The sequence below is a fragment of the Bos taurus genome, chromosome 3, assembly GCF_002263795.3.
Source record: "Bos taurus isolate L1 Dominette 01449 registration number 42190680 breed Hereford chromosome 3, ARS-UCD2.0, whole genome shotgun sequence".
Classification (NCBI taxonomy): domain Eukaryota; kingdom Metazoa; phylum Chordata; class Mammalia; order Artiodactyla; family Bovidae; genus Bos; species Bos taurus.
The window spans coordinates 21,187,957-21,213,773 of NC_037330.1; the positions used below are offsets into that span (position 1 = coordinate 21,187,957).

At 48.7% G+C, this 25,817-nt stretch overlaps 7 non-coding genes across 7 annotated transcripts; 4 read left to right on the forward strand and 3 right to left on the reverse strand.

Annotated features, from left to right (window-relative positions):
• Positions 1-9,608: 9,608 nt before the first annotated feature.
• Positions 9,609-9,682, reverse strand: TRNAN-GUU (transfer RNA asparagine (anticodon GUU)). The gene has a single exon. It is a non-coding gene; the product is annotated as a tRNA-Asn (tRNA).
• A 689-nt stretch (positions 9,683-10,371) lies between these two features.
• TRNAH-GUG (transfer RNA histidin (anticodon GUG)) lies at positions 10,372-10,443 on the forward strand. Its single transcript has one exon. It is a non-coding gene; the product is annotated as a tRNA-His (tRNA).
• A 6,194-nt stretch (positions 10,444-16,637) lies between these two features.
• On the forward strand, positions 16,638-16,709 carry TRNAE-UUC (transfer RNA glutamic acid (anticodon UUC)). Its single transcript has one exon. It is a non-coding gene; the product is annotated as a tRNA-Glu (tRNA).
• A 2,255-nt stretch (positions 16,710-18,964) lies between these two features.
• On the reverse strand, positions 18,965-19,035 carry TRNAG-CCC (transfer RNA glycine (anticodon CCC)). Its single transcript has one exon. It is a non-coding gene; the product is annotated as a tRNA-Gly (tRNA).
• A 1,702-nt stretch (positions 19,036-20,737) lies between these two features.
• On the forward strand, positions 20,738-20,808 carry TRNAG-CCC (transfer RNA glycine (anticodon CCC)). The gene has a single exon. It is a non-coding gene; the product is annotated as a tRNA-Gly (tRNA).
• A 1,440-nt stretch (positions 20,809-22,248) lies between these two features.
• Positions 22,249-22,319, forward strand: TRNAG-CCC (transfer RNA glycine (anticodon CCC)). Its single transcript has one exon. It is a non-coding gene; the product is annotated as a tRNA-Gly (tRNA).
• Positions 22,320-24,574: 2,255 nt separating this feature from the next.
• On the reverse strand, positions 24,575-24,646 carry TRNAE-UUC (transfer RNA glutamic acid (anticodon UUC)). Its single transcript has one exon. It is a non-coding gene; the product is annotated as a tRNA-Glu (tRNA).
• Between the last annotated feature and the right edge of the window lie 1,171 nt (positions 24,647-25,817).

The window sequence follows — 25,817 nt, forward strand, 5'->3', positions numbered from 1 at the left end:
ATCCAGCTTCACCATATTCTTGGGCCTTGGACAGGCCTGATAATTATTTAGCTCATGATAGACAATATTTTGCACATGCTTCTAGAAAGAACTTTTAGTAACAGTCAGAGTGATCTCACATTTTGAGAAACATTCAAGTATGTACACATGACCCATGGGTTTGTCTGTTTGTTTGTAAGAAATCAAAGGAGGGAAAAATGATTTATCTGGAAGTTGTAGATGATTTCCTCTTTCAGTTATAATGGAGTATTTGTAGCAAAGTAGCTTTCACCCTGAAGGCAACCAAATAAATTCTGGTTTAAAGAAATTCTGTTTGAGGTCTTTGAAGAAATACAGTGCAGCTAGGACCCACAGGATCAGCACCAGTGAGAGAGGGAGGCTCATTGGAATGAAACTGGTTCTCTACTTTTTCCTCTCAGGGCATTTGCCAGTTTTCAACAAGGCACAAGCCACCCAGAAGCTGGGGAGAGGGCAACTGCTGAAGGTCAGGGAAAACAGTAACACTTTAAGTAATCTAACAAATCTGGAGAGAACAAATGAGGAGGATGGGAAGGAGGTGGGAGAAAGAAGGAATGGGGAAGGAGGAGAAGAAGGAAGATGAGATGAGCAGGAGGAAGAGAAGGGAGATGAGAAGGAGAGAGGGGAAAAAAAAGGAGAAAAAGAGCCATGAACTATCCAAGTATTCAGACTTGAGGAGCCAAGATCCTGGAGTGTGGTGATGAGTGAACTGGATGCTTGCTTCCAAGCATTTCCTTTCAAGACATCTGCAGATTAAGCCATGTTCATGTAAGAGGTTATGAAGTTGGACAGTGTGGCTGAAAGAGAGTGGAATTTTCAGCAGCAGCATGGTACTAAGGACATAAAAACTGAAGTTCAGAATTCACCCAGAGTCAGGGCCCAGGAAAACCCTCAAAATCTAAGGGACCCTAGCCATCTATAGCATGGCAGTGTGAGCAAACTAGTTATGGACTGAGTCTTCCCTTGAATGCAAGCAAGCTGCAGATCAGCACAAAGACTTAATTGAGGGGATGGGTCTTCTGCTGCCTGCTGGGGCAAAAGGGTTAACAATATTCAGGGAAAGATAACATCATGAAATTATGCATCATTTTTCACACAACAGGTTCATCATTCACTCACAATATTCTAGGACTGAAAAAGAATAGAATGTGTCACGTCTTACTTCTAAAGATTACTCCTTGTATGCATGACATCAGTTTAAGAGCTTCTATCTAAACACTACTTTATATTGTCTTCCAGATTTTCTAATGATGTGGAAAATATTGGTAGCACAGTATTCTAGTGTGCACACATGTTGGATTTAATCAAAATTGTCATGGCACTGAACTGCCTAAATTTCCTCTTTTGATTTTACTGATCCAGTTAGCAAATTTTCAGTTCAGTTCAGTCTCTCAGTGAGTCAGTTCCTAGATAGATTGATAAGAAGTCTAGGCGTCCCCATGGAGAGAGGGGTCTGGAATTCTCAAGGGGGAAGAAAGGAAAAACTTTTTTTTCCTGTACATTCTTGAGGATTATGTATCCTGTCTGAGGACAGTCTCTGGATTAAACCTTCTGGCTAATCCTGTTATCTTAAAATGTAAATTTTGGGAGTAGGTCTGGTCTTTACAAGGATTATATAACAATAATGTATCCTGCCTGCAGGCAGTCTATGGACTAAACCTTCTAGCTAATCCTGTTATCTTAAAATGTAAATTATGGGACTAGGTATGGTGAGATCTTTATAACCTCCAGACATTCTTTGGATTCACTAGAGAGTATATAATTCCATTGCTAACACTAGCAAGCGGGTACTCTTTCTACCCCCTTCTGATGTCTATGTCAGAAGCTTTCTCTATCTCCTTTATACTTTAATAAAACTTTATTACACAAAAGCTCTGAGTGATCAAGCCTCGTCTCTGGCCCTGGATTGAATTCTTCTCCTCCAGAGACCAAGAATCCCGGCGTCTTTGCCTGATTCAGCAACAACCTTTCATCTGTCATGTCCGACTCTGTGACCCTATGGACTACAGCATGCCAGGCCTCCCTGTCCATCACCAACTCCCAGAGCTTGAAGCAAATTTTAGTTCCAATAAATATTTAAGCTCATAAAATCTAAAATTGTGTGTTCCAATAAAATAAAGGCTCCATATAGTATCTTTTAAATAAAGAGGTCTCATAATTCTGTAAAATCATAGGGACCTAATTATGTCAGTTATAGTTGGAGGGTAAACAGTTTTAGGTATCACCCAACATGTGATTCTAACATGCATTTCTCTGTTATGATTCAGTTTTAGTTGCAATTCTAAGATCTATTGTTCTCTTTAAGTTCTTTGGCTGATATTAAATTGAGTTCATTAACATATAATCTTTGCCCAGAGAATATCTACTTAAGACAGGAAAAGCCAACACTGTGTTACTATAGTGCTGAGGCATGTTTTCATAGACTGCTGAGTGGTCAAAGTTGCACGGGTTGAGAGCAGGTGTGGGTACATGTAGGGGATGTGGTGAACACGGCCAATATGTCATTTGAAGGCAGGTAGAACACATGGTATATCTGCTCCAGGAAGTAAGGAGATCTGCTGTATTTCTCAGGTCTTGGATTTTTAAAAAATCCTAGTTCTTGCTTACCTTCCATAGAAATGAAGTCATATCCATTTTCCCATTCTTTGCTATCCCTCCCTTGTTTCTCTCACAGCACCTGTCATTAGGCTCTGGCAGGTGGTTGAGACTGATTGTGCTTCCACAGGGCTGCCCCTTTTTCATGCCTCGATATGGGCACAGTGGGAGCAGGCCATTGGGTTTGTTTACAATTCTGCTGGGCTCCAGTAACTGTTACCCAAACCCGTGGGGGTTCTTCTGTCCTTACTCTTCTCTGTGCCAAGAATCAGGCCAATGAAAACTATGAGCACGGGTCAGATATTTAGCAGATTTTCCAGCAGGCTGTGAAGGGGATTCCTTGGCACATTTTTCCCACTGCTTTTTCCTCCTGTCCTTCAGCCCTCTCCCGGGACTTGAGCCCGACCAAAACCCAGGATGCCCGACTTCAGCACCTAATGAAGTTCAGGCTCTGATGTCTCATTGCAAAAATTCAGCGAGAGACAAAGCGATAAGAGTTGGACTTGTTAAGATGCAAAAGTAGGAAGTCAAGAAACACCTGGAGTAACAGGCAAATTTGGCCTTGGAATATGGAATGAAGCAGGGCAAAGGCTAACAGAGTTTTGCCAAGAAAATGCACTGGTCATAGCAAACACCCTCTTCCAACAACACAAGAGAAAACTCTACACATGGACATCACCAGATGGTTAACACTGAAATCAGATTGATTACATTCTTTGCAGCCAAAGATGGAGAAGCTCTATACAGTCAGCAAAAACAAGACCAGGAGCTGACTGTGGCTCAGATCATGAACTCATTATTGCCAAATTCAGACTTAAATTGAAGAAAGTAGGGAAAACCACTAGACCATTCAAGTATGACCTAAATCAAATCCCTTATGATTATACAGTGGAAGTGAGAAATAGATTTAAGGGCCTAGATCTGATAGATAGAGTGCCTGATGAACTATGGAATGAGGTTCGTGACATTGTACCGGAGACAGAGATCAAGACCATCCCCATGGAAAAGAAATGCAAAAAAGCAAAATGGCTGTCTGAGGAGGCCTTACAAATAGCTGTGAAAAGAAGAGAAGCCAAAAGCAAAGGAGAAAAGGAAAGATATAAGCATCTGAATGAAGAGTTCCAAAGAATAGTAAGAAGAGGTAAGAAAGCCTTCCTCAGTGACCAGTGCAAAGAAATAGAGGAAAACAACAGAATGGGAAAGACTAGAGATCTCTTCAAGAAAATGAGAGATACAAAGGGAACATTTCATGCAAAGATGGGCTTGATAAAGGACAGAAATGGTATGGACCTAACAGAAGCAGTAGATATTAAGAAGAGGTGGCAGGAATACACAGAACTGTACAAAAAAGATCTTCATGACCAAGATAATCATGATGGTGTGATCACTCACCTAGAGCCAGACATCCTGAAATGTGAAGTCAAGTGGGCCTTAGAAAGCATCACTACGAACAAAGCTAGTGGAGGTGATGGAATTCCAGTGGAGCTATTTCTAATCCTGAAAGATGATGCTGTGAAAGTGCTGCACTCAATATGCCAGCAAATTTGGAAAACTCAGCAGTGGCCACAGGACTGGAAAAGATCAGTTTTCATTCCAATCCCAAAGAAAGGCAATGCCAAAGAATGCTCAAACTACCGCACAATTGCACTCATCTCACACGCTAGTAAAGTAATGCTCAAAGTTCTCCAAGCCAGGCTTCAGCAATACGTAAACCTTGAACTTCCAGATGTTCAAGCTGGTTTTAGAAAAGGCAGAGGAACCAGAGACCAAATTGCCAACCTCCACTGGATTATCGAAAAAGCAAGAGAGTTCCAGAAAAATATCTATTTCTGCTTTATTGACTATGCCAAAGCCTTTGACTGTGTGCATCACAATAAACTGTGGAAAATTCTGAAAGAGATGGGAATACCAGACCACCTCACCTGCCTCTTGAGTAACAGTTAAAACTGGATATGGAAGAACAGACTGGTTCCAAATAGGAAAAGGAGTTTGTCAAGGCTGTATATTGTCACCCTGCTTATTTAACTTCTATGCAGAGTACATCATGAGAAATGCTGGACTGGAAGAAACACAAGCTGGAATCAAGATTGCCGGGAGAAATATCAATAACCTCAGATATGCAGATGACACCACCCTTATGGCAGAAGTGAAGAGGAACTAAAAAGCCTCTTGATGAGAGTGGAGAGTGAAAAAGTTGGCTTAAAGCTCCACGTTCAGAAAACGAAGATCATGGCATCCGGTCCCACCACTTCATGGGAAATAGATGGGGAAACAGTGGAAACAGTGTCAGACTTTATTTTTCTGGGCTCCAAAATCACTACAGATGGTGACTGCAGCCATGAAATTAAAAGACGCTTACTCCTTGGAAGGAAAGTTATGACCAACCTAGATAGCATATTCAAAAGCAGAGACATTCCTTTGCCAACAAAGGTCCGTCTAGTCAAGGCTATGGTTTTTCCAGTGATCATGTATGGATGTGAGAGTTGGACTGTGAAGAAAGCTGAGCACTGAAGAATTGATGCTTTTGAACTGTGGTGTTGGAGAAGACTCTTGAGAGTCCCTTGGACTGCAAGGAGACCCAACCAGTCCATTCTGAAGGAGATCAGCCCTGGGATTTCTTTGGAACGAATGATGCTAAAGCTGAAACTCCAGTACTTTGGCCACCTCATGAGAAGAGTTGACTCATTGGAAAAGACTCTGATGCTGGGAGGGATTGGGGGCAGGAGGAGAAGGGTATGACAGAGGATGAGATGGCTGGATGGCATCACTGACTCGATGGGCGTGAGTCTGAGTGAACTCCGGGAGTTGGTGATGGACAGGGAGGCCTGGTGTGACACAGTTCATGGGGTTGCAAAGAGTCAGACAGGACTAAGTGACTGAACTGAACTGAACTGGATTTGTTAAGATTCAGAGAGAAGCGCCACACTCTACAGGGTACAGGCCAAGGAATGTGGCCTGGCTAGATTTTGCGAGAGGGGTGAATTCATATGCTAATGAGTGAGAGGATCATCCCAGTCTTTGGGGAACCACCCACTCCTCCATCTTTTGACAATGCCTTGGAGCTGTCCTGCCACCTCTGGCTGTGTCTGCTGGTTTATAGACTGGGGATTAAGGTTTAAGTTATGCCCTTGTGCTGTGTCATTCTTTCAAAGGTTGTGCTCTGCCTCCTCCCCTCCTGTTTCATGCTCCTTTCCTCAGCCCCATTCGGGCCCACAATGTTGCCTCTACAATCTTCTGGAGGTTCAATCAGAAAATATTTCCCTTTGGGAGGGAAATACTGTATAATATCCAACCCCTTAATCCTACCCAGCACCGGTCACATTGGAGATCTTGGGGACGCCCAACTCCAGTCTGGGGGTCCCAGAAGGTCATCACGCCTTGACCTGCCTAGGGATCTGGTCCTTGAAAGGTTGTCATGCCTCAACCTGCTTGGGGATTTTATCTCTAGGAGGCTGTCACACCTCAGCCTGCCTGAAGATCTGCACCCTGACCCAGGGACCAATCTGCACCCTGACCCGGGGACCACTGGCTCTCAGGTTTCAACAGTACTGGGTAGAATAAGCTTCAGAAAGACTCAACCCTAAGGAAGTCCACCCATGGAAACAGAAGGAAGCCTATTACTTGTGGGACTGTGCCCAGTCTCAGCAATAACTCAGGAGCCCAACAAGAACCCCATTGCCTTTCTGGAAAGGCTAAAAGAGGCCCTCCAAAAGTTTACCAATCTGGACTTAGGCTCTTACAAGGGACAGGTGATCTTAAAGGACAAATTCTTGTCCCAATGTGCATCAGATATCAGAATTAAGTTACAACAGCTATAGCAGCAGGACCCTGCTGCCTCTTTAGATGAGATGGTCCAGACAGCCACCAATACCTTTTATAACAGAGAACAGGAAAAGGAGGCCAAGGCCCAGGAGAGGGAGAGAAGGAAAGAGACAAGGCATGCCCAGATGCTGGCCACCCTCCAGAGAAGCTCTATGGCAAACCCCGAGTCCTTGAAGGACAAGGCAGAGGCAAATGCCTAATCTGTAGACAGGAGGGACATTGGGCAAAAGAGTGTCCAAACCATGACAAGTCTCCTAGAATGGCTTGCCACAAATGCCATCAATTGGGACATTGGGCGGCACTCTGCCCTCGGGACCCAAGAACCTCAAGGTCAAGTGCCAAGCCTTCCCTCACAATGGTTCAAGAGGACTGAAGCGGCCCACTCCAGCCAGCCCGCCTGTCACAGATAACCATCACGGGGCTGGAGCCAAGGGTGCAACTGGATGTGGCAGGCAGGTCCAAGAATTTCTTGGTTGACACAGGGGCTATCTACACAAGGGGCTGTCTTGATCTCCTACTCCGAAGCCTTCTCCTCCCAAACCTGTACCATTTTGGGTGCGACAGGGAAAACAACTACTAAAAGATTCACCCGAGCACTTCTTTGGTGCTGGGATGGACAAATATTTTCCCACCAGTTTCTGGTGGTCCCTGAGTGTCCTAGTCCCTTAACGGGAAGAGGCATACTCACTAAACTGGGGACCACCCTTGTGATGGGAAGCTTTTCAGCCCCTAGAGACCTGCAGCTCCTGGTTACTACTGAAGAACCCATTACACCTTCTCGAATAGAGAGGGACCAAAAATTATGGGAAGACAAAATTAGCCCCCAGGTGTGGGACCAGGGGATTCCTGGACGAGCCCACCAAGCTGAACCGGTCATCATTGTTCTCCGAGATCCCACTTGGTTTCCTAACCAGAAACAATGTCCCCTCAGAAGAGAGGCTCAGGAGAGACTACAGCCTTTAATAAATAAATTCCTTGCTTGTGGGCTATTGGTCCCCACCAGTTCACCAGTTCACCCCACCCAATCCTCTCAGTAAAGAAAAAAGACAGAAGCTGGAGAATGGTTCAAGATTTCCGGATCATAAATGAAGCTGTAGTCCCCCTCCATCCCACACTACCCAATCCCTATGTAATCTTAGGAGAAATCCCACCCAGGGCCAAGTGGTTTACAGCCTTGGATTGCAAAGATGCATTTTTTTGCATCACTTCAGTTCATTTCAGTCGCTCAGTTGTGTCCGACTCTTTGCGACCCCATGAATCGCAGCACGCCAGGCCTCCCTGTCCATCACCAACACCCGGAGTTCACTCAGACTCACATCCATCGAGTCAGTGATGCCATCCAGCCATCTCATCCTCTGTCGTTCCCTTCTCCTCCTGCCCCCAATCCCTCCCAGCATCAGAGTCTTTCCCAATGAGTCAACTCTTCTCATGAGGTGGCCAAAGTACTGGAGTTTCAGCTTTAGCATCATTCGTTCCAAAGAAATCCCAGGGCTGATCTCCTTCAGAATGGACTGGTTGGGTCTCCTTGCAGTCCAAGGGACTCTCAAGAGTCTTCTCCAACACCACAGTTCAAAAGCATCAATTCTTCAGTGCTCAGCTTTCTTCACAGTCCAACTCTCACATCCATACATGATCACTGGAAAAACCATAGCCTTGACTAGACGGACCTTTGTTGGCAAAGGAATGTCTCTGCTTTTGAATATGCTATCTAGGTTGGTCATAACTTTCCTTCCAAGGAGTAAGCGTCTTTTAATTTCATGGCTGCAGTCACCATCTGTAGTGATTTTGGAGCCCAGAAAAATAAAGTCTGACACTGTTTCCACTGTTTCCCCATCTATTTCCCATGAAGTGGTGGGACCGGATGCCATGATCTTCGTTTTCTGAACGTGGAGCTTTAAGCCAACTTTTTCACTCTCCACTCTCATCAAGAGGCTTTTTAGTTCCTCTTCACTTCTGCCATAAGGGTGGTGTCATCTGCATATCTGAGGTTATTGATATTTCTCCCGGCAATCTTGATTCCAGCTTGTGTTTCTTCCAGTCCAGCATTTCTCATGATGTACTCTGCATAGAAGTTAAATAAGCAGGGTGACAATATACAGCCTTGACAAACTCCTTTTCCTATTTGGAACCAGTCTGTTCTTCCATGTCCAGTTCTAACTGTTGCTTCCTGACATGCATACAAATTTCTCAAGAGGCAGATCAGGTGGTCTGGTATTACCATCTCTTTCAGAATTTTCCACAGTTTATTGTGATGCACACAGTCAAAGGCTTTGGCATAGTCAATAAAGCAGAAATAGATGTTTTTCTGGAACTCTCTTGCTTTTTCCATGATCCAGAGGATGTTGGCAATTTGATCTCTGGTTCCTCTGCCTTTTCTAAAACCAGCTTTGTTCATAGTGATGCTTCCTAAGGTCCACTTGACTTCGCACTCCAAGATGTCTGGCTCTAGGTGAGTGATCACACCATCGTGATTATCTGGGTCATGAAGATCTTTTTTGTACAGTTCTTCTGTGTATTCTTGCCACCTCTTCTTAATATCTTCTGCTTCTGTTAGGTCCATACCATTTTTCTCCTTTATTGTGCGCATCTTTGCATGAAATATTCCCTTGGTATCTCTAATTTTCTTGAAGAGATCTCTGGTCTTTCCCATTCTATTGTTTACCTCTATTTCTTGGCATTGATCACACTACGCATTGTAAACACCATGTGATAGAGCAATTGCCTTTCCAGGACTTGTCGCTACAGAAGACCTTGTACAAGGGGCCAACGAGGTATGTACAAGGATGATGTACATACATTGTACAACGATGTATGTACAGTAATGTACAGCATTATTTGTAACCATGAAAGCAGATGGAAAGTGTTAAATAAATAGTATTAGCAGTACGCGCAAAAAAAAAAAAAAAAAGACAGTAGTAACTCCCTCGTTAAAAGCAATTCAGAAAGGAACTATGACATCTCAGGAATTTCCAGGGGACCTATTTTCCAGATGAGTTCTTCTATCCAGCTCAGTGATGGCCTTCTGATCCCGCCTTATGTCCCTGTGAGGTGGACAGGAAAGAGGAGCCAAGAGGGTAGGAGTGAAGGGGCCCTTTCCCGCCTTCACAGTAGAGGATGGGTAGAAAAGAAAGAAGCGAAAAGCTTTCACGTTCTAGAAAGGTGTAAGCGGAAGGCGTCCCTGGGTGGGCTCGAACCACCAACCTTTCGGTTAACAGCCGAACGCGCTAACCGATTGCGCCACAGAGACTAACGAACGACCTACGCCTCTCAATGCCATAGAGAAGAAACGTAGCCGTTCCACGCCAGGCAGAGTCACACGCCTTTTCGTGGACAACGACACCGGCTCAAACCCTCGGACAGCCGGAGAACTGACTTCGACGCAGTGCGCTGATGCTCGTGGGGAAGCCGGGAGTCGGGCGATTCCGAAGCCAGAAAGGGCAGCGGTTCATCCCCGCGGCGCCTGGTTCCACACCCGCCGCAGATGCAGCGCCCCCGAGACGCCTCGGGCCTGAGCCGAAGGAAGCTGAATCCCCGGTGGGCCCTGTGACGGCTCTCCGATTGCTTCGCTGGCGCCGCCCTCCCTCCTCTGGTCCGCGGTCGGTGGGGCGGGAGCGGGAACCAGGGGGTGCGGAGGTCGGTCCTACAGGACAAACGCGACGTGCCGGGAAAGAAGCCGGCGAGGTGGGGATCAGGATAAAGAGACTTCCCAGGAGGTCTGTGCAGAGGCACGTGCCCGTTTGCGGGAGGCAAGATTTGGTTTCTGTTTTGATTTAGTCACCATGTATCAAAATTGAGAGGAAGGGACTGGATAAGAGAGCAGAGACGAAAGAAAGTCTATGAATACCTGTTGTCGTCCAGCAACAGCGCAGTGACGGGAAGGAATTTACGTCCGCCTTGTAAGAGCAAGGGCTGCGACGGCGGCAGGAGCCGTGGCGCGCCGTGATCGTATAGTGGTTAGTACTCTGCGTTGTGGCCGCAGCAACCTCGGTTCGAATCCGAGTCACGGCACTCTCATCCGTCACTCCTGACGGCTGCTTCCCTTTTACTTCGGCTGGAAACTTGCACAATTGTAACCCCATAGAGTACTCGTCTCAACGTTCTCATCCCTGGTCTGAGCAGAAGGAAACTGAAGGCGGTGGTTTCTCCTTTTCTGCTGCTGTGACATAGGGAAGCCCAGCAAGGAGCCTCCTGTGCTGTAATCGGTGGAACGCATCGTTTCTTTGTTACTCAAGACGGGCAGGATAAAGACCCGATAAAACTTGTAGCAGATAGGCGACTCCTCCTCCCTAGACTTGTTTTGCCGGTTTCTTCTGGGCTCCTGGGAATCTCTGCTCCGAGGACTTTTTCAGTCCTTGGCCATTGTTCCCTTCCTAGTCCTCGTACTAACCTCTCTAGTGCCCTTCGTTTTACACTCTCAAGGATCTTAAATGCCTGTGGGCCGCCACTCACTAGACAAACGGTATCCATCAGGCCGGGACTACTGGAGGAACTTAACAATCACCGCTTATAAGTGATGAAGAACGGTGACTACAGCACCCTCTGCTCTGACAACCAACTAGTGGAAACAGCGAACATGTGATTCTTCCGCCTGACCACAGCTTTGCTGGCGACAGACAGGAACCTTATACTGAGAGCAGGACCCAAAGCGGGGAGTTTCGGTCAATCACAAACGGAGATCAGACTTGAAGATTCCCCTAGTAAAGGAAACTGTTAGTTGTGCATGCAAAAGCTACCTTAACTTATTTTGCAAAATGAGTGAAACTTACCTTGGGCCATTCTTGTTTATGCCTCTGTAAACCATAAACAAAACAAAACTGTTCACAAAAAATGATAGGAGGTAACCACTTTTCACCATATCCCCATCACAAGGAAAACTCTGATATAACCAATCACAGTGAAGAATAAACAGTCATTGCCTCCTCACTGCATAAGCTGCTTTTAACAGTACACCTCTGAGCCTCCTTCCATAATTTGTTGGAACATTCCCTTTTTCTGAACCATCTTTTCGGGCACCGTCAACCTTTACTAATTGTTGTTTCGGTGACCCCGTGTTTTTACTTCTGCTGTATTTGGACTTTGACAGTGCCTCAACATTTTCATCTCTCAGACTGGGCCAACAAGGAAACTCCTCATCATATTATCATTGTCCCCTTTGCCTGAATTTAGTGACAATTCAATCAGCAATGAGGAATCATTAAAATCATTGTCATCGGCCTCTGTTTTGTTTGTTGATCATCACTATCCAGACTCCTTTCATTTGTACGTTTGCCTCTTCTAAAATGTCATGGAAACGCAACCATAGTGGAAATACGCTTTTCTACACCTCTTTATCTGTATAATATCTCTGACTTTATCCATTGTTGTGTAAAGCAGATGTCATTTCTCTTTCATTGTTAAGATGTATGCCATGGCAGTAACACAGCACAGTCTGTTTACCATTCACTCTATAGAGAGCATTTGAGCTGTTTCCAGTATTGACTATTGTGAATGAAGCTGCTTTGAGCATTCTCTCCACAAGAGATGTTGTGGACATAGGTTCTCATTTCCCTTAGGGAAAAAAAACAAACAAACTAGGCGAAGAATTGATGGTACCAAAGAGTATCCTTATGAAAATTTTAGCCATGCTACTAAGATTAGTGGTATCTCAGTGTGGTTTTAATATCCATTTCTCTAACAGCTAAAAGCACTGACCGCTCCTTGTATGCTTTGTTGGTCATGTGCACATCATCTTTTCTGATGTACCTGTTCATATCTTTCATCCATCTGAAAAAAGTTGGTTGTATGTTACTTAAAAATAGGACTGCACATCATCTTTTCTGATGTACCTGTTCATTATCTTTCACCCATCTGGAAAAAGTTGGTTGTATGTTCCTCGAAGATAGGACTTTCCTGATACTAAGAATCTGCCTGTGATGTAGGAGACCCTGGTTGGATTCCTAGATCTGGAAGATCCCCTGGGAAGGGATAGTATCCAGTCCAGTATTCTTGGGCTTCCCTTGTGGCTCAGCTGGTAAAGAATATTACTGGATGGGAGGAGGTCATTATATATTATAATCACGGGGAGGCAGGATTGTAAGCTATCTTTTGTGAATATTTTCTTCCTCTTTGTAGCTTGCTTTTCCACTTTAGTAGCATCTTTGACCGACAAGATATGGTTAACATTGTTGAAGTCTAATGTATCATTTGTCTTGGTTTTATTTTAATACATTATTTGTGTCCTGCTTAGTAAATCTTCGCCTACGACCAAATCACAAAGTATCCTCAAAATGCCTTCTACCATTGACTTTTATGTCTTGGTTTACAATGTAACTCAGACTGATTCTTGTCTGTGAGGTAGAAATAAAGCTGCCTCACCCCCAATATCGAACCTATTTCCTCTCCCTATTGAACTGCTATTCCTGAAAACCCATTCACATATTGAGCTATGGGTTTCAAATCTCTCAAATCAGTCGGTTTTCTATTTGTGTACCCTGATACCACTTGCACATCGCTGATCTACAGGAGGTCACAGTAACTCTTATAGTCAGGCAGAGCCAGTCTTCCCGTTCTGTTCATTCCCACACCGTATGATACATTTTGCACATGTAATGATTCATGCAACCGTCACCCAGGCATTGCTTCCGCCTCTCCTTTTGCTGTGGGACACCAGCCCTTCCTCACAGGTACGGGCTGCCCCTTTGTGGCAAATCTCCTCTACTGTGGCCTCTGGGGAGACAAATGCCCAGATGCCCGCAGGGCTGGAGAACTTGCAAGAAAGATGTGCAAGTGCCAAAGCAGTTTGCATTTCCAGATGCAAGTTGAGGGGGCAAGTTGAGGGGTGCTGGTGGTGAAGGAGGGGTGAGGGGGCAGCAGGAAGTTAACTCACTTTTCAGACCTTTGATCAAGAGAAAGTTTTCTTCAGTAATTTCTAACTGTGGAAAGTACAAAACTTTGTGCTATTTAACATTTCCTCTTCTTTCTAGGGAAAGAGACTCCAGTGGAGGGTACCTAATTTGCAAAGTTGATCATTGGGTGTGATGTTGAAAACGGAAAGCTAGGGGAGAGCTCTTGTTTTGTTTTGTGCACATAAAAGAAGATGAGGGAGAACAGGAGATAGAGAGAAGGGATAATAGGCTGGAGCCTGGAAACTGATCTTAGGGTCTGGCCCTGGACGTCAGATTTGGGGGAAAGAGAAGCCACTGTTGATCATATCCAGGGAAGAAGGACTTTAGTGGAAATAGAGATGCTTAAGGCCATCTTATGACATTTTACATTTATATGTAATTCTTCTTTCCCTTTTATTTCTATAGATAAGGCTCCGGTGAGATTGATTCGTTCACTTCTTTTTGGAATGCACGTTTCAATAAAAATGAGTACCATCCTTCAAATAGTCATCCATGAACCTCATAGACTCTTCTTAGATTCTACCAGCTGTGCATTAAAAGTAAAATGGGCCCAACTCAGGGACCCTACTTGGGAAAGTGCAATGAATTTTAAAGGGGTGGGTGGGAGAGAAATGAGACACTCTCAATGACACTTGCTTTCCTTGTTGTAGTGGTTTTCATATATGCTCCACACCTGCTCAATCCTTTCAGTCAAATAAGAGCAGTTGGGAAAATAAAAAGAATTCAGTTAACTGCATCCTGGAAATGTATGGAAATCATGCCTAGGGCAGCTCGAGTACTAGCAGATGGGAAGATCGGGGATTCCCTACTCACTGGTAGCCAGGCCATCCTTGTCTGCTTTGCCTATTTTGGGTAGACTGGACAAGGGGACTCCATTCCCCTTCACCAGCCAGGGGGATAATCCACCTTCATTGGTAACTCTAGATGCTGAAACTTCACAAGATTTTCTTCATTTTCTCTTTGATCTCTTTTCCGCCTACCTAATAAGAGAGGATTCACTCACTGCCTTGTTTCTCAGTCGGGACCCTTTTGGGGTTCCTTGGGGACAGGACTGAAGTGGACATCTGGTTTCCCCTAGGTGTCCCTCCTGGCTTGGGTGTTTCAGGAGCTCAGGCTGACCCAGTATGGAACTCCCAGTGGGTGGGCCACCTGGGAGAGGAGAAGGCTGTTTGCCAGTGTGGCTGGAGGTGTGGCCTCATGTATTGGACACCCCACTCAAACCCTCTTCTTCACATGCATTTCCTCCTCAGGGAAGTTCAAATAATGTAGCCTGTCAAGTTTCTCTACAGGCTGTACTCAAAGAGAGGTGAAACTCTGTAAGGGATGAGAGGAGCCTCACTGAGAAGACCCAGACTTATTCCTGGCAGCCCCTAAAGGGCAGGCTCAGAAGAGCTTGATTTCAAGGATGGAGACAAAGAAAAGGCTTCATGGCAGAAAACCACGCGATCTTGAGATGAAAATCTTCAATCCTAATGTCTAGATGAGCAGGGGGCCGAGTTGAAACCACCGCTGCACCCTGATCAGGAGAGTCATCTGCACAAATTCAGAGGCCAGGAACAGGAGAGACTGGGCACATCACTAAAGTTCTCTATCATGAGCGATTGGGCTCCCACCCTCACTCCCTGCCCGCTCTGTGACACTAGGCCCTGTGTGGAAACATCTTTTACTTTTTAAGACTGGGGGAAGGGGGATGGAGAGTTTCTCCCCGGCATCTAGTTGGAGGAAGGGTGGGGAGGTCACTAAACATGCTTCGGTCCTCAGGCAGAGTCCCATCCCGTGAAGAAGGATCCCGTCCAAAATATCAGCACTGGAGAAGTCGAGAAACCCTGGTGTAGATCAATATCCATACACCTGAGAGTCGAGAAACCACCAATTCCTGAGTAACTGGATGTGAGATCTGAGGAAAACTGTGGCGGCAGAGAGAACTCCAAGATTTTTGACCTGTGTGTAGAGAAGGATGGAGTTGGCATGGACTAAGGTGGGAAAACTGTAGGTGCAGCAGGTTGTAGGGGGAACTCATCCTCTGGGATTTTTCCCAGCAAGAACACTGGAGTGGGTTGCCACCTCTTTCTCCAGGCAGACTCCCTGGCCCAGGAACCAAAGCCATGGCTCCCGTGTCTTCTACATCGCAGGCAAATTCTTTACCCACTGAGCCATCGGGGAGCCCTATAGCCGGGAAGATCTGTTTTCAAATGGCACTCGGGTCCTCCAGCCCATTGCAGGGAAGAGCCAAGCAACTAACACCACGTGGTGGCAAAGGAAAGTACCCCTTTTACTGCAGGAGAACTGGCAGCTGATGCTCAAAAGACCCCCAATCATAGGATGGCTTTCAGGCAAGTGTAAATAAAGACAGCGTGGAGGAGAGGGTCCCAGGGTGTGTCTGATCAGCTCCCTACAGTCTTCTGACTGGTTGATGGTGAGGTAACAAGGTGAAGTTTCTAGAATCAATATCATCTTCTGACCCTCTAACCGCTAACGGGTCCACGTGCTTGTGGTCAGCAGCTTCCATCTGGGTTCTATGAAAACAACCTCGGAATACGCGTCAAACATTGTTATCCATCGATGTCCTAAAGGGAGAAACTACAGGTCCTGTGATGCTGCTATATGACTCTTTCATCGTGAAAATTGGTAGCGGGCCTCCTACCCGACTGCTGCTCTTTGTCTCTGCATGTTCTCATGCCTCATTCATCCTTGAGCCAGACTTTTGGCAACTCAAGGATGGCTCAGGAGACAGAAGTTTTTCTCCACGCCGAACTGGGGAACACTGAGGTGTGGGTTAACCGAGAAAGCCCATTCGGGGATTGCTCGACTTTGGATCCAGAATCCAGTTCGCAGTCTTGGAGCCAGACTCCCGAGAACTTTCCATTCAAGCCCTCTTGGTTGCTGCATCCGCCCGAGTCCTTCTGGACGGTAGAGATGCGGGGTGTCCGTGAGCGGTCCCTTCTCACTCCGGGCACAACGCGTCCCGCCTCCTCCGGGCCCCTGGCCTCCGCTCCAGCTCCCCGGTCCCCAGCGACCTTCTGTTCTATTCACTCCCGGGCACCTCGCTAAGGCGGGTCACCAGTCCAAGTTCTGAGGTGCGGCCGGAATGAGGCAACTTGCTCCTGACTTGGGGACCAGGCGGGACTCGGGGGTGCTGGGTGCCTCACCTGCAGGTGCCTTTTCTGGGGGAAGAAGGCAAGGGATGGCCTTAGGAGAGGATTTCTGGCAGTGACGGCGAAGGCTCAAGACTTTAGAGAAGGCGCGAGACCTCCCCGGGGGAGAAAGGGAAACGGTGATTCTCGTCAGAGGCAAGAAGACGAGTACCCGGACTGTAAATCCCTGGTGGTCTAGTGGCTAGGATTCGGCGCTTTCACCGCCGCGGCCCGGGTTCGATTCCCGGTCAGGGAAACCTTTTGTGCAGCGTTTCATCCCCTGATCACCGTGTCGAGGAAGACTACAGTCGCCGATTCTCTGACCAGTGTAGTAGGTAGATGAGACGCTGCCGGGTCGGGGGGTCTGGCGGAGTGGGCAGTCGGCGCGGTTCCTGGAACAGCTTTGCGGAGCGCGGTCTGGAAGGACAGCGAGGGCCGCGGGGAGGGCAGGGTGTTGACCGTGAGTGTCGGTGGAGGGATGGGAGGCTGCACTGTGCCCGCGGGCTGCGGGCTCACACTTAACCGGGCACCGGAGAGACTGTGGTTACGAAGGTAGTTTTTCCCAGGATGAGGCTCGTCTACTGCGCTCGGGACCTGCAGATGCCGGGTTCTCCGCTACCGCGAACCGCGTTCGTGCTCTCCGCCGGTATCCCGTGGTTCATGACAGGCGACATCTCTTCCGTGGTGCCTCGCTGTGCTCCGCTCCCCAGATCCAGAGCGGGAGGTGCACCCCCAGCCAGCGCGCCACTGCTTGGAAATAGGGTCTGCATCCCCATCTGCCGGCTTTCCTATTTCGTGACCAAAGCGTCTGGATGTGTCCTGCGTCTTGAGGCACGCCTCCTGTCTGTCCACAAGTGCCAGACGTGCCTTCTCCTGCAGCCTGCAGCCGGCCACGCGCGTGTGGGTGCGCGCGCCCGGCCCCCACCTGCCGGGCTCCGCACTGGTCCGGGCGGTCCCTGCAGGCTGGCCCGGCGGGCATCTGCCAGGGAAAGGCCGCGCGGCCCGGGTGCCGGGAAAGAGTGAGAGGCTCGCTCGGAAGCCTCGCGCTCCACAGTCCCTTTGGAGCCAGGTCAGACGGAGGCACCCCTTCCAGGAGTGCGGAGGTCCGAGGCCTGCCTCCGCCAGGAGGCTCCCGGGGCCGGCGCGCCGTATCCCTGGCCCGGCCTAGGCAACTTCCCACCCGGCTAGTCCGTCCCCCTTCTCCTCTTCCACCCCAGCCGTGTTCCTGCGGAGAGTCAGCGCTCCCTCCACGCGCCCCTTGCCCGTCGGCCGCCCACCCCCCAGATATCACCTAGCCGCCTCTCCGGTGCCTGCGGAGGGAGTTGGATCTCTCTTTTCCTGCAACGGGAGGAGAGAGAACGTGCGGACCCAGGTGGCAACCCGTTCCCTTGCCGGTTCTCTGGACTCTGCCCATCGAGGGGCCTAGCTCAGGACCCTGGGTCTCCCGCGGCCCAGGGAGCCGGCCAAGCTGGGGCCTCTCCCACTGCTCCTCAAGAAAGAGCAGGAATGTCCTCCGGGATCCAGAAGAGGCACCCGGGAAAGCATCCTGCACAAGCCGGGACACTGCGCAATGGACCCCTTCGGAGCAACGCTTCCGTCGGCGCGTCCTTCCCTCCGAGGGCTTCGGGCAGACAAGAAATCATCTAGGACGATGAGCTCTCCACTGGCTTGACTGAGACCAGAGAGAGGAAAGGAGGGTCTCTTCCAGGAGAGCAGCAGCACTGAAGCCTGTGGTCGCAGAGAGGCTTCTGGAGCCAGAGCGCCCTCTCTTCACCAGGGCTATCCAGGGGCTGTAGAAATCTCACCCGGCTGAGTCCGCCTCCTCCCCTGCTCCCTCCTCCTACACCTTCCCCCGTCTCCTACTCGCTCCTCCCGTCTTCGTTTTCTATTCTTGGTGGTCTTCGAGTGCCTCGGGACCTCTCACCTCCGCCACAGATTGCTTTTTTCCGGTAGTTCTGAGCTTCAAGTAAGGAAACGTATGCAAGAGTGCAACGAATGCTCAACAGTGGTGACCCCCCCCCCTTTTTTTTTTGAATCAGTAACATTATCTGAATTATCAGGATTGTCTCGTTTGTAACAATTGCATTTTCATTGTCGGAATATACTGATGTACATTTAAACCTTACATGTTGAGTAATGAATGGGTTCTGCTATTTCCTTATGAATAATGATGTGCAGAAGAATATTCTTACACATACATCCTTGGCAATTCTGTAGGATAGAGACTGTTCTTTTATTTATCAGAGGACACTTGCAGGTAGAAAGGTAGAAACTGGCCAGCGAGGTGGTGACTGGGAGGCACGCCAAATGCTGCTCCGTCACAGCCCTGGGGCTCCGTACAGTCCCAGTTCCCACGACTCCTTAAATTATCTTCTGCTCAGGGCTGCCTTCGGATTATAGTCCCTTTTCTTACTCCTTGTGGGTAGAACCACGACATAACTGGACTTGGCGCGTGGAGCAGGCAAAACCAAGCAGTGAAAAGTCTGGGATGAAAAAGTAACATGAGCACGATGCATTGGCCGGGAATCGAACCCGGGTCTCCCGCGTGGGAGGCGAGAATTCTACCACTGAACCACCAATGCCCCGCTCGTTTGACGTTCTGACGGCTCTCCGCAGAATCTCCAAAGCGACTGCGACACCCTCGGCGGGCAAACAAAAGAGATTCCGAAAGAGGCTTACACCGCTGTGTTTGGAAGACAGAGTTCACAGACTGACAGGCACTCGAAGCAAAGGCTTGCCAAGACAGGTTACAATCATGCAACAGCGTAAAGTGGGAACATTCAAGTGAAAATATAAAAATATCGGCGTTATTGGCTCACACCACAACTCTGAGAAAGACTCTTTTATAACCATACCACAGACCCATGCAGAAGATACATCGGAAATCCATCCAGATCCCTTGTTTATGACCCTCAGCCTCAGATTCTTACCTTAGAGGATCTGAGAAAATTATTCAACTTGCTAGGTTAGGCAAGTGAAATTCTAATCCACGTATGAAATAAGAAACAGAGGCAGAATCAGACTGTAATCAGAGGACGGAAAGGGCCAGAATCTAAATAGAGATAATGAAGAAATACACCATTTTTTTGGTATAAAATAGCGAGGCAGTCTTGTAAGCATTACAACAATAATATGTGTCAGCTTTCTAAGGTGTTCAAAGCATTTCGATGGATACGTGATATGCATAACCATTTAAAGATTAATTAATACTGTTTGCAACCAATGTTTGATTAAATGGAAGCATCTGATCTCCTAAACTGGACTCTGTGTTGTGCTGAGTTTTAGCATTTGAGACTCTGAGATGCATATGGGGCGTACGTAGGCTTTGGTGTTTTGGTTGTATAAGGAACAGACTAAATTCCAGAAAAGTATTGATAGGTGAAATGTTAACATGTTGGTCCTCTGATGAGACTGAAGTGCAGAGTGATGTCTTTCTCTACTTTTCCCTGAGGTATTTACCCTGAAGAAAGGAACCTGGGGTGGGGACTCCCCCACATGTTGGGACTTAGGAATCATTATGACTTTTTGAAAGATAGGAGCTGCAGGTATGCAGTTATGGTTCTCTTGCTGAGAAGCCAAGCTAGGTGGAGGCTGAGTCATAAACTTGAGCTCAACAAGGAAATTGACCATCACCTCGACCTTGAAGAACTTTGGCTGTGTCTGCCCTCTGTCCAACACCAGGGTTCACACCGCCTCTGGCCAGCATGCTTTCATTTACCACCCCCATCAACCAGATCGACATGTATTCCCGCACCTTTTTCTAAACTGCAAACCTGCACTTTCAACTCACAACTCCTAATTCACAAGTCAATGCCTCCTATACGTCTGAGAGTCACAAATGCTAAAATGCAACACACCATCGAGCTCCCTTTCAGCATCACATACCACCCTCCGCTTCAGCTCTCTATGAGCAGACCCAGGCACAGCGTCTGCCTAAGAGCAGTGGGCACTGTCTCTCGAGTGTTTCCGTCAGTCACCAGAACACACCCAAATCCGTTCCGACCCTTACCTGGTGTGTTTACCCTCACCACCAGCCACCCTTTTGTCCAAATCAGATCTTGTTAGCCTCTTTGTATATACTCTCTCATCCTCCTGGCACAGAAGTTTATGTCCAGTATAACCAACAGAGAATGCCTAACTAACCGGGTGCTTTTTTTTGTCGTTTTTTTTTTTCCCCCTTAAGTTTTTCTCTACCTCTCTACCGAAGAAACCTGTTCCAAAAAAAAAAAAAAGTCCTTCCTGAGCCACTTCCTGAGGAGACCTAGTCCACCGTAAAAAACCAAGGCATTGGTGGTTCAGTGGTAGAATTCTCGCCTCCCACGCGGGAGACCCGGGTTCGATTCCCGGCCAATGCATATGTCTTTTGGTCGGCTCTCCGCTTTTCTCTGGTCAATATCCTTGGGCTAGACAAATTGTTTCCTATCTGGAATTTTACCAAGATCTGAGAACTGGGATCTACCTCACGAGGAAGGTCAGAAGCTCCACTCTCCAGTTTCTTGTATCTGCGAAGGAACTGCTCCGACAAAGCATCCTTCTTCCTGGACTCCTAACACTTCTCCCGCTACAGCTACTGTCTTTCCCTGATCTTCATTTCTAGAAGATAGGATAAAAGTAATAATGGTTGTAGTTTCAAGTTTTGCAAAACCAGGGATTCAGCAAACACACTTGGAGCTTCAAAGACATGATCTCTTCGCAGTATGTGAGGGCTGCAAAATATGTGATGTTCAGAGCACTTTCTAAGAGTTACAATGAGTGGTACCTGTTGCTATTTTCCTCCATCATACCGCCTTAGGTATTGGTGGAAACCTAAGTTTTGGGTGAGGCGACAAGAAATCCCACATGGATTAGCTCAGGAATCGAACCCAAATCTCCAGTGCAGGAGGCAAGAATTCTACCACTGAACCACCAAAGCCTTGGTGTAAATACATTAGGGAGAAGTAGGGAAAGACATCACTCTGTACTTCAGTCTCATCAGAGGACCAACATGTTAACATTTCACCTATCAATACTTTTCTGGAATTTAGTCTGTTCCTTATACAACCAAAACACCAAAGCCTACGTACGCCCCATATGCATCTCAGAGTCTCAAATGCTAAAACTCAGCACAACACAGAGTCCAGTTTAGGAGATCAGATGCTTCCATTTAATCAAACATTGGTTGCAAACAGTATTAATTAATCTTTAAATGGTTATGCATATCACGTATCCATCGAAATGCTTTGAACACCTTAGAAAGCTGACACATATTATTGTTGTAATGCTTACAAGACTGCCTCGCTATTTTATACCAAAAAAATGGTGTATTTCTTCATTATCTCTATTTAGATTCTGGCCCTTTCCGTCCTCTGATTACAGTCTGATTCTGCCTCTGTTTCTTATTTCATACGTGGATTAGAATTTCACTTGCCTAACCTAGCAAGTTGAATAATTTTCTCAGATCCTCTAAGGTAAGAATCTGAGGCTGAGGGTCATAAACAAGGGATCTGGATGGATTTCCGATGTATCTTCTGCATGGGTCTGTGGTATGGTTATAAAAGAGTCTTTCTCAGAGTTGTGGTGTGAGCCAATAACGCCGATATTTTTATATTTTCACTTGAATGTTCCCACTTTACGCTGTTGCATGATTGTAACCTGTCTTGGCAAGCCTTTGCTTCGAGTGCCTGTCAGTCTGTGAACTCTGTCTTCCAAACACAGCGGTGTAAGCCTCTTTCGGAATCTCTTTTGTTTGCCCGCCGAGGGTGTCGCAGTCGCTTTGGAGATTCTGCGGAGAGCCGTCAGAACGTCAAACGAGCGGGGCATTGGTGGTTCAGTGGTAGAATTCTCGCCTCCCACGCGGGAGACCCGGGTTCGATTCCCGGCCAATGCATCGTGCTCATGTTACTTTTTCATCCCAGACTTTTCACTGCTTGGTTTTGCCTGCTCCACGCGCCAAGTCCAGTTATGTCGTGGTTCTACCCACAAGGAGTAAGAAAAGGGACTATAATCCGAAGGCAGCCCTGAGCAGAAGATAATTTAAGGAGTCGTGGGAACTGGGACTGTACGGAGCCCCAGGGCTGTGACGGAGCAGCATTTGGCGTGCCTCCCAGTCACCACCTCGCTGGCCAGTTTCTACCTTTCTACCTGCAAGTGTCCTCTGATAAATAAAAGAACAGTCTCTATCCTACAGAATTGCCAAGGATGTATGTGTAAGAATATTCTTCTGCACATCATTATTCATAAGGAAATAGCAGAACCCATTCATTACTCAACATGTAAGGTTTAAATGTACATCAGTATATTCCGACAATGAAAATGCAATTGTTACAAACGAGACAATCCTGATAATTCAGATAATGTTACTGATTCAAAAAAAAAAGGGGGGGGGGTCACCACTGTTGAGCATTCGTTGCACTCTTGCATACGTTTCCTTACTTGAAGCTCAGAACTACCGGAAAAAAGCAATCTGTGGCGGAGGTGAGAGGTCCCGAGGCACTCGAAGACCACCAAGAATAGAAAACGAAGACGGGAGGAGCGAGTAGGAGACGGGGGAAGGTGTAGGAGGAGGGAGCAGGGGAGGAGGCGGACTCAGCCGGGTGAGATTTCTACAGCCCCTGGATAGCCCTGGTGAAGAGAGGGCGCTCTGGCTCCAGAAGCCTCTCTGCGACCACAGGCTTCAGTGCTGCTGCTCTCCTGGAAGAGACCCTCCTTTCCTCTCTCTGGTCTCAGTCAAGCCAGTGGAGAGCTCATCGTCCTAGATGATTTCTTGTCTGCCCGAAGCCCTCGGAGGGAAGGACGCGCCGACGGAAGCGTTGCTCCGAAGGGGTCCATTGCGCAGTGTCCCGGCTTGTGCAGGATGCTTTCCCGGGTGCCTCTTCTGGATCCCGGAGGACATTCCTGCTCTTTCTTGAGGAGCAGTGGGAGAGGCCCCAGCTTGGCCGGCTCCCTGGGCCGCGGGAGACCCAGGGTCCTGAGCTAGGCCCCTCGATGGGCAGAGTCCAGAGAACCGGCAAGGGAACGGGTTGCCACCTGGGTCCGCACGTTCTCTCTCCTCCCGTTGCAGGAAAAGAGAGATCCAACTCCCTCCGCAGGCACCGGAGAGGCGGCTAGGTGATATCTGGGGGGTGGGCGGCCGACGGGCAAGGGGCGCGTGGAGGGAGCGCTGACTCTCCGCAGGAACACGGCTGGGGTGGAAGAGGAGAAGGGGGACGGACTAGCCGGGTGGGAAGTTGCCTAGGCCGGGCCAGGGATACGGCGCGCCGGCCCCGGGAGCCTCCTGGCGGAGGCAGGCCTCGGACCTCCGCACTCCTGGAAGGGGTGCCTCCGTCTGACCTGGCTCCAAAGGGACTGTGGAGCGCGAGGCTTCCGAGCGAGCCTCTCACTCTTTCCCGGCACCCGGGCCGCGCGGCCTTTCCCTGGCAGATGCCCGCCGGGCCAGCCTGCAGGGACCGCCCGGACCAGTGCGGAGCCCGGCAGGTGGGGGCCGGGCGCGCGCACCCACACGCGCGTGGCCGGCTGCAGGCTGCAGGAGAAGGCACGTCTGGCACTTGTGGACAGACAGGAGGCGTGCCTCAAGACGCAGGACACATCCAGACGCTTTGGTCACGAAATAGGAAAGCCGGCAGATGGGGATGCAGACCCTATTTCCAAGCAGTGGCGCGCTGGCTGGGGGTGCACCTCCCGCTCTGGATCTGGGGAGCGGAGCACAGCGAGGCACCACGGAAGAGATGTCGCCTGTCATGAACCACGGGATACCGGCGGAGAGCACGAACGCGGTTCGCGGTAGCGGAGAACCCGGCATCTGCAGGTCCCGAGCGCAGTAGACGAGCCTCATCCTGGGAAAAACTACCTTCGTAACCACAGTCTCTCCGGTGCCCGGTTAAGTGTGAGCCCGCAGCCCGCGGGCACAGTGCAGCCTCCCATCCCTCCACCGACACTCACGGTCAACACCCTGCCCTCCCCGCGGCCCTCGCTGTCCTTCCAGACCGCGCTCCGCAAAGCTGTTCCAGGAACCGCGCCGACTGCCCACTCCGCCAGACCCCCCGACCCGGCAGCGTCTCATCTACCTACTACACTGGTCAGAGAATCGGCGACTGTAGTCTTCCTCGACACGGTGATCAGGGGATGAAACGCTGCACAAAAGGTTTCCCTGACCGGGAATCGAACCCGGGCCGCGGCGGTGAAAGCGCCGAATCCTAGCCACTAGACCACCAGGGATTTACAGTCCGGGTACTCGTCTTCTTGCCTCTGACGAGAATCACCGTTTCCCTTTCTCCCCCGGGGAGGTCTCGCGCCTTCTCTAAAGTCTTGAGCCTTCGCCGTCACTGCCAGAAATCCTCTCCTAAGGCCATCCCTTGCCTTCTTCCCCCAGAAAAGGCACCTGCAGGTGAGGCACCCAGCACCCCCGAGTCCCGCCTGGTCCCCAAGTCAGGAGCAAGTTGCCTCATTCCGGCCGCACCTCAGAACTTGGACTGGTGACCCGCCTTAGCGAGGTGCCCGGGAGTGAATAGAACAGAAGGTCGCTGGGGACCGGGGAGCTGGAGCGGAGGCCAGGGGCCCGGAGGAGGCGGGACGCGTTGTGCCCGGAGTGAGAAGGGACCGCTCACGGACACCCCGCATCTCTACCGTCCAGAAGGACTCGGGCGGATGCAGCAACCAAGAGGGCTTGAATGGAAAGTTCTCGGGAGTCTGGCTCCAAGACTGCGAACTGGATTCTGGATCCAAAGTCGAGCAATCCCCGAATGGGCTTTCTCGGTTAACCCACACCTCAGTGTTCCCCAGTTCGGCGTGGAGAAAAACTTCTGTCTCCTGAGCCATCCTTGAGTTGCCAAAAGTCTGGCTCAAGGATGAATGAGGCATGAGAACATGCAGAGACAAAGAGCAGCAGTCGGGTAGGAGGCCCGCTACCAATTTTCACGATGAAAGAGTCATATAGCAGCATCACAGGACCTGTAGTTTCTCCCTTTAGGACATCGATGGATAACAATGTTTGACGCGTATTCCGAGGTTGTTTTCATAGAACCCAGATGGAAGCTGCTGACCACAAGCACGTGGACCCGTTAGCGGTTAGAGGGTCAGAAGATGATATTGATTCTAGAAACTTCACCTTGTTACCTCACCATCAACCAGTCAGAAGACTGTAGGGAGCTGATCAGACACACCCTGGGACCCTCTCCTCCACGCTGTCTTTATTTACACTTGCCTGAAAGCCATCCTATGATTGGGGGTCTTTTGAGCATCAGCTGCCAGTTCTCCTGCAGTAAAAGGGGTACTTTCCTTTGCCACCACGTGGTGTTAGTTGCTTGGCTCTTCCCTGCAATGGGCTGGAGGACCCGAGTGCCATTTGAAAACAGATCTTCCCGGCTATAGGGCTCCCCGATGGCTCAGT